Consider the following 9,241-nt stretch of genomic DNA (forward strand, 5'->3'; position numbering starts at 1 on the left):
TGAGATTAGCAGACTCACTGACTCAAAAACCAACTCTATGACAACAATACTCCTATAAGTCACACCACCCTTACAATAAATATTGTTGATATTAAGTACCATCAAGTTTGTTTAAACCTACATGGATTCTATATAGGGTTTCCCAGGAGCAGTTGGTGGGTTTTAACAGCTGACCTTGTGGTTAGCAGTCCAGTGTTTATACTACAGTGCCACACCAGGACTCCATAATAAAAATAGGATAAATCAAAACCTTTAGCATAGAATTCTAATTTGGGCCTTGATGAAGAAGAAAGACTGAATTTACTATTCATCCTCTTACCTAAAACAACTTATGAACCAGACAAATTATATGTAACAATGATTTTTATATGATTACTCATCAGGTACATCACTGAGGAAAGAAAGAAGTGAAGTGAGCTCTAAGATGGCTTCAGTTCACTACTGGAGAATTTCCAAGCCACAGTACAGGGAAGAAAATGCTGAGTAGAGTCAAGAATATAGTGAAAGCCAAGGCAATTAGAAGTTATGCTTTCAAGTAAAACAGTACCAGAGATCTGCAGAGTCCTTTTCAGCCTTCACTTTAGTGCTCATCAGCCTATGTATTGAGATTAAAACAAAATGAATCAGAAAAAAGAATCACCCAAATGAAAGAAGCAGAGAAACTCTATCTCCTAAATCTCACACAGATGAAATGGCTATGAATCAGGCTGCGAATAGCAAGGTCAGTAGTTCAAAACTACCAGCTGTTCCATGGGAGACAGATGAGGCTTTCTGCTCCTGTAAAGATTTACAGCCTTCAGAAACCCTGTAAAGAGTCCCTATGAGTCAGAACAGACTCCATGGCACATAATCACCACCCTCAACCAAAATGGAAATCTCATAGTTCATGAGTATCTGACAGTCTTCAGAAAGATACTGTCTCTGAATTGGGCAAAGTTATCCCTAAAGACTATTCGAATACTGTCTTAGTAAAGCTTTAAAACATGCCTCCAACATATCACACAAATATACAAGTAATTTACCTGCATTTAAGGATAGAATTCAAGAATATTTATAGAACACAGAATATATCTAACACCCCACAAAGTAAAACTGACAATGTCTGTATCCAAGCATGCAAAGAAAAAGAGAAGATGACTTACAATGCAGAAAAATATCAATCTTATAAAGAGACCAAGAAATGACACAAAGGGTAAACAAGACCCTTAACTCAACTGTTTCATATTTTTAGAAGGTAGAGGAAAGATTGAACATGTTTAGTAGCTAGAAGGAAGATATAATAAAGAATCAACTTATATTATTAATAGATGGAAAATACAATGTTTGAGAATAGATATTGCAAAAAAAGATTCATAAATCTGAAAACATAGCATTCAAAATAAATAATAAAACACAAAGGAAAAAAAATCTGTGAAAATGCTGATGAAGAGAGAATATATATATATATATATATATATGTTACTGGATAATATTAAACAGTCTGGAATGAAGTGAGAAGCAGTTGTAGAACTTATTTGAAGATATGTGAATATACAACGGTTTGCATGGACTATAGAACCTTTTACCCTAAGGTTTATCTCTGCATTTGTGTCTCACCATTTTACTCTCATTTCTAAACTATAACTTAGATCTATTTAGTTTCATTATATTCATATTATCTTCTATTGCTAAAATACTGGCTATCATACTGTGTACGTAATAATTATGAGTCCTACATGAAGCCCGATCATAAATATTTACTTTCCACCATTTTGCCAGCATACTCAAGTGGATATGTTCAATGTAGTGCTCCCCTACATATTTGAGTATAGCTTTAATCAGATTAATGTTTGTATATTTTTGGTTTATGAGTTTCTCTTACTGATCATTAATTTCCAGAATTTAATAAAGTTCCTGGCATCGATATATACCATCTAGCAAACATTTGTGAAAAGAATGAAGAACGTAGGCTCTATGAATCTGTCTTTGCTGTCACCATATTTTCAGCCTAGCAATGCCTGTTGTTGTTGTTAAGTGCCATCAAGTCTGTTCCGACCCATAGCGACCCTGAACAGGGTTTCCAAGGCTGTAAATATTTACGGAAGCAGAAAGCCTCATCTTTCTCACATGGAGCAGCTGGTAGTTTTGAACTGCTGACCTTATGGTTAGCAGCCCTATTCGTAACCACTACGCTACCAGAGCTCCTTCAGCAATGCCTAGAATAACTCAATAATTATTTTTGAAGGGAGAAACATTTTTATTGCTTAACATTTGTTAAATCAGAATGGTGGTCTCACAGGTTTTCATGTGCATCTGTGTGCATGACATTGCTGTGCCCATAGACTCATGTATGTACATGTATGGAGTCCTGGTGTGACGCTGCAGGATAATGTGCCGGACCGGTCGACTCCATGGCACATAACAAAAATAGCACTGTACATGTGTACACATTGTTTCTGGTTTTGGGGTTTTTTTTTTTGTTTTGTTTTGTTTTTTTTCTGTTGTTGATGTTAAGTGTCGTTTATAGCAACCCAGTATACAGTTTCCAAGGAGCAGCTGGTGAGTTTGAGCCGTTAACCTTGTGGTTCAAACCAACCTTGCAGTCCTACACTTATCCTACCAGCAGGATTTATGCAAGTAAATAATTAAACGAAATTATAATTCCTGTGTTGTGAAGCATATGAAGACAATAAAATGCAGTGATTTGATTTGGAGTGAAGGATATTTTGGATTGTCAGAGAAATCGTCACTAAGCAGGTGATATTTGAACTGATATTCTAAAAAGAAGAAAACTGTTCTTTAAGTTACTGATCCAGGAATTGTCTAGACAGATGAAACATTAAGAGAAAAAGTTCTCGGGTATACAGTACATGGTGAACTTAAGAAATAAAAAAGAAAAGAAAATATTGGCTGGCATATTTGTGCAATGACTAAATACAAACCTATAAAGTACTTACTAAAAATGTTAAGTATGATTACTCATGCATATACTGTCTAAAAGCAAGGAGTTGAAGAAACCATTTCCTTAATTCACATTCATCTTGAATAATCTCATATTCTTAATTTAATGACCAGTTAGTGTTTGCTTCTACTTGCTAATAAAATGCTTGACCTGAAATTCCCTCACATCAGCATTTTAATTTATTTGATAGTTGTGACACCAAATGCTACTTATATTGTGCATGATTTGTGCAGATTCTTCTACAGGCTACTGCAAAATGGAAGCTTTCCAGCCGCAAGGCTCAACTGGAGGATGGTTCAAAATATGCAATTTAAAAGAAAAATGATTTGATTGCAATTATCACAGTATACTGAGCAGGAAAGAATCTGGGTGTGTTACAGGTACTGCATTTCATTCTGCCTAAACATCAATTTTGACCATTGTTCCTGACTGTTGAAAAAGTTCTAAAACAAGTTTCTTTAGTTTCTGGTATCTAATCATGGGGGAAATAGATTACATAATCAGGGTGGTGGATCTGGATGGCTGTCATATGTATAGGTGCTTCAATGCATGCATATGGATTATAAATACAGCTTGTATGTAGCACAGCCATAGCATATTTCCTACAGAACGTGCAGATCTCAGAACCATGAAACCATCAGGTACCCTTCTGCTTTTGGTCAGTATGGTTTGTTTGTTCTTCTTTGCAGGTGAGTACTAGAAATATGTAATGCAATTCTGAACCAGACTAGTCAAGGTCAGCAATCATGATGATGATGGTAAAGGTAGTTAATGATGGCAATTGTCTATCTAATTCTTAATTTCAAAAGAACTTCTAAATAAATTGGTTTATTTTAATTTCACCATAATACTATATGAAAGATAGTTTTATCCAATTGCAAAGATAAAGTTACATGTCATAAAATGAGATGTTCTGCCCTGGATCACGTAGAATTCAAGCGGCTAATCCAGGATTTCAGGGAAAAAAATTTTATATTGAAATTGGAAATTCTCAGCCAAAATTACCATCAAGAAATACTTACCTATCATATTTCAACACCAGAATGTTTCTGAAAGTCTCCCATTTAACTTAAAGCTGAGCTATTTTTATTTACATTCTAGTTTAGCAAGGTGTAAAGTAGATAGATAGATAGATAGATAGATAGATAGATAGATAGATAGATAGATAGATAGATAGATAGATAGATAGATGAAAGGATAAAGGAAAGAGAGCATAATGTGATGTAGTAGAAAGGGTCCAGAAATGGAATCCTAAAATTTGGTGTCTAGTTCTTATTCTGCTACTGTCTCTTTCTTTATGAGTGTGTCATTCCCTTTCTCTGTCTTCTGAAACTTAAATCCTCTAAAGGTTTTGCTTTACTTTGTTTTCTGTGTTTTTTTGTTTTGTTTTGTTTTCCAACAAAAGTTTATCCCTAAGTGAATTGACTTTGGAGTTTAGGAAACTTAAATTTGATTCCTAGCTCTGATATTTACAAACTGCATGTCCTCAGACAAGTAAATTGTTCTAGAGTTCAGTTTCATTATATTTAAAATGGGTGTATTAGTATAACATAATGCATGCAACATTTAATACAATACTTAAAATATACAAATCTCTGCTGTGTAAGTATGAATGATGTTGTTATTTTAATATTCTCAAAATTATTCTGTATTTTATTGTTATGATAACACCTTATTAACAAGTTGACGTCAATATGTCTTCATCAAAGGCTACCAGGTTATTTTTAAATGTTTTAACTTTTTCTAGTTAAATATATGCCTTTTTGAGAAAGAATGCATTTAATTGGCAAACACTAGAGAAGTGGACAACACTTCGCTAAAAACCGAATAAATTGCAAATACAATGAATAGAGCTCTATACTGTCATTTGCAATTCAGCTTGTAGCTCAGTCACACAATTAAGAAGCTGTGTATCCTTCCAAAAGTTTGTTTTCTTCTCTGGGCTTCATCCATTAAGTGGGGGGATCTCTAAGAATTATTTTAACTGTAACGTTCTAGAAATCTGCTAAACTATTGTGTCCTATTTTTCTCTTTTTCAGAGACTATTTATTCTATTAAATTGTCTATTTTTCTCTTTTTCAGAGACTGTGAGCCAAAGAGGCTTTCGGGTACGTATTTCTCTTTTTCCTACACCTTTTCCTATCAGCATTTGAGATTGTCTTGACAGTGGTGATCCTTAGTTGGAAATTGCTGGTGGTGGTGGTTGTCTGCTGTGGGGTCGATTTCAACTCATAGTGACCTACATAGGGTTTCCAAGGCTGTAAATCTTTACAGGAACGCAATGCCTCATCTTTCTCCTATGGAATGGCTGGTAGTTTTTAACTGCTTACCTTGAGGTTAGCAGCCCCACTCGTAACCACTCCCCTACCAGAGCTCCTTTAGAAACACTGTGGGTGCTCAATTGAGCTCTGAGTTCATTAGCTTAGTTTGGTGATAAGGGGATAATACCATTATATACTGATCTAATTAAATTGTCACAATTGGTGTAGATGTACTATCCGGACCAGTGGACAATAATTTTTAAATTATCTGCAATTTTATTTTAAGTTAATCAGATGTCATTTTTCCTTATGTCACTTAGCTTATACTAAATTAATACCTCCAAAACAATCAAGTGCTTATAAAACTGCATGGTGAATTAGTTGACCAGATCACTTATTTTCTAAATCAGAATATTTTTAGAGTGAAAATGGTATTTACAATAGTTATAAAAAAAGAAAAGAATCATAAACTCGAAATGTCCTAACCCATTTAGAAGCTATCTTCACAATTCTCTCGCTTTGATGACCAGATGCATAAAAGTCACTATTTGTTGTTGTTGTTAAGTGCCATCCAATCGGTTCTGACCCATAGCAACCCTGTACAGGGTTTCCGGGGCTATAAATCTTTACAGGAGCAGAAAGCCTCACCTTTCTCCCGTGGAGTGGCTGGTAATTTCGAACTGCTGACCTTAATGTTCACAGCCTGATTCATAACCACCATGCTACCAGAGCTCCTTAAATATCACTATGTTGTTGTTGTGAAGTGCTGTCGAGTCGGTTCTGACCCATAGCCACCCTGTATAGGGTTTCCTAGAAGCAGCTGGTGAGCTTGAACTGCCGACCTTGCAGTTCAAATGCACATTTCCACTCCCTACATATACAGATTTGACCTTTTCATTTAAGTAGAATCTTTAGGTATGTTAGGACCTAGGAATCTACATTTGAAAAAGCCTTTAACATTTTGATACACAATAAAATTTGAAAATCACAGCTCTAAATTTTATTTAACAGATGTGGGTTGTTAGAGTATATTCCAGACTCATACATTTCATATACTTTCATATCTTGGGTCCACATTCCTTAAAAAAAAATAGCTGAATATCTTAAAATTATGTATTGTTGTTGTTGTTAAGTGCCATCGAGTCAGTTTTGACTCATAGTGACTGTGTATAGGGTTTCGGAGGAGTGGCTGGTGAGCTTGAAATGCCAACCTTGAAGTTCAAACTGACCTTCTAACTCACTCTCTCTCTCTCTTCTAATGGGATTTTAAAATGAGACTATTCAAATTAATAATTTAGCCCTATTATGCAGTTTATGGAATCCTGGTGTGGCTCTATAGAATAGACACTGAATTGCTAAACACAAGGTTGGCAGTTCAATATCATCAGCTATTCCTCAGAAACCCTATATGGGGTTCCTAAGAGTCAGAACTAACTTGACAGTACACAACAACAATTCAATTTATATGCAATTTTGGGTAAGTTGCACCACCTATTTGTCTCATTTTCCTTATAAATAAAAATCAGCTAATAGTAACATGGAATTCTTAAGTATATTAATTAACACAATCAATAGAAAATTATTTGGCACATAGTGCTGTTAGTGCTGTGGAACTGGTTCTGATTCATAGTGACATTACATAGGGTTTCCAAGAGCCTGGTGGGTTTAACCTGACGGTCTTGCAGTTACCAGTCCAATGCTTATGTTACAACGGCACACTAGAACTCAACTATAATATGTTATTTTAAGTATAACTGTTATATTCATAATATTCATAACTTTCTTTTTCTAATTGAATATTTAATATTTTAATATGAATAGGGCATGGAGAGAAACAACTCCAGTATTTCTTCTTTCCCTTTTTAAAGCTTTTATCATAAATTAAATGATAGTTTGTATGGGAAGACATCAGTTTTGCACTCATCCAATTGTGTTTTGTTTCATTGCAATGATTACAATCCCCTCCATGCACCATCAATTAACAGTATTTGCTTGTAGTCTTCCTTTTTTTTTTTTTTTTTGATGTACACAAAACACACAGAAATATATATTCCTTGAAACAACCAAAGGGCACATTTTGCAAGCCAGCCTCCTGCCCACCAACACACAGATTTTATGTTGTTTTGAGTATGGAGTTCTCAGCAGTTCTATCTCTCCACGCCATCACCTCTATCCATCTCTTGTGTTGCTGCTTCTCTAGGTAGGATCCTATGTTCTGCTCATGCTTTTCCTTTGTGGTGGTCCTAGAGCCCTCTGTTCCTGGAATTAAAAACTAACTATTCCCCCTTTTTTGTTAAATGTCTTCTCCCTTTACAGTGGTGAAAGTTGTATTTATTCAGGATAATAATTATTCACCATTGAATCAAAAAGGAGCTCTGGTAAGTGGTTACCAATCGGGTTGTGAACCGCAAGGTCAGCAGTTAGAAACTACCAGCTGTTCCACGGGAGAAAGATGAGGCTTTCTGCTCCCATAAAGATTTACAGCCTCGGAAACCCTGTACAGGGTCGCTATGAGTCGGAACCGACTCCATGGCATATAACAACAACAATAATTGAATCAAAAACATTCTAACCCCATCCTCCACCACTCCCTTCTACCAGATCCATCTAGACAAGATGAAAACTATTCAGTGGGAATTCTACCCTACCCCCGTGCTATGACACTAAGCACACTCTTGAAAACTTATATTCCAACCACTTCATACCTTCATGTTCCCACTCCATTTTAGGTAACCATGTCTAAGTTGCTTGTCCCTATCAACCCTGTATACTGAGCAAATAGGCTTGATTCTTGATGTGAAGACTCCTTCCCCCTTGGTTGACATTTTGAGTAACAACAACCATAAGCAAAGTCATGTTCATCACATTGTAACAATTTACACTTACTTCCAATATCAAACTTCTTTTTCTAGTCGTTTTCTGATATCAAGCCATCCAAGCAAGGTCAAATGGGTACTATCTGCAAGTTTGGACAGTCTTGTGCATCTCCCCACACTTCAGATCAGCTGGATGCTTCTCTCTTTGCTCTAGCCTCCAGTGGCTAGGTCAGTGTCCATGGGCTCAGGAGTTTCCAAGTACCCCCAAACTCTAGACCAACCAGCCTTTCCTCTTCTGTCTCTCATCTCAGGTTAGACGGGTGTCTATGGAACATGATTGAATTCAGTCCATGTCTTCATTACTGCCTTTTCCCCACTTCCACTCACAAGTAGACCAAAGTGGTCAGCAGCAAGCTTATAAGCCTGCTCAGGTTTTCCCTTTGAGTGTCAGTCTTGGGAGGAGGTTTACCCTGAAGAGCTGACTTTCTTCCAGGCAAACAGCTTGCTTGTTCTTATGACAACCAAACAGACTGTTTGTGTGTGTGTGTGTGTTTTTTTTTCCTGCTGGTCTTTCTTTTAAGAAGTATGTTCTGTTCCTCTAGCCACTCTGGGTTGGTCTGCATGTCCTTTCAAGTGAGAATGTCCCACCTCAGAAGGATATGGGTGGGCTCAGAATTCCACCTAAGGCCCCACACTCAACAAAGTCTCCATAAGAAACCTATTTCACTGGGAAAATTCTATGACCCCCTTTTTGGGTATCCCAATCACTTATAGGCTTACAAGATTTCTATAATCTTATTTCCCAATATTCTTTTATATATAACTTAACTGTCTATTTTACAATAATAAGAAAGGGAAACTAATATCCACCAGACAATAAAGCCTCTTAACATTATTGCCCCTCTTTTACCCATTCAGACTATACCTCAATCCCTGTGTCCCAGAACGCTGTTGTTCCAACGTTGAATACACATCACTACCTCTGTCACACTTAGCCCATGCAAACCTACCTAAGTCTTCCCCTATCTCCCATGTTCTTCCACCCCCTCCTCCTTATGTATTGTCCTCTCCTTCTTTGTATATTGCCCTCTTCATCACTCAAACTATGATGTGTCTATCCCCTAGCCTGTGCCTTATTATCCCCTCCCTCCCACTCGTGGTAACCATCAAAAAATTCTTTTTCTTTAAGTATGGAAATCTTTTCTTAAGATTTTACAATAATG

This window comes from Chrysochloris asiatica, unplaced genomic scaffold (genome assembly GCF_000296735.1).
Source record: "Chrysochloris asiatica unplaced genomic scaffold, ChrAsi1.0 scaffold00057, whole genome shotgun sequence".
In the NCBI taxonomy this organism is placed as follows: Eukaryota; Metazoa; Chordata; class Mammalia; order Afrosoricida; family Chrysochloridae; genus Chrysochloris; species Chrysochloris asiatica.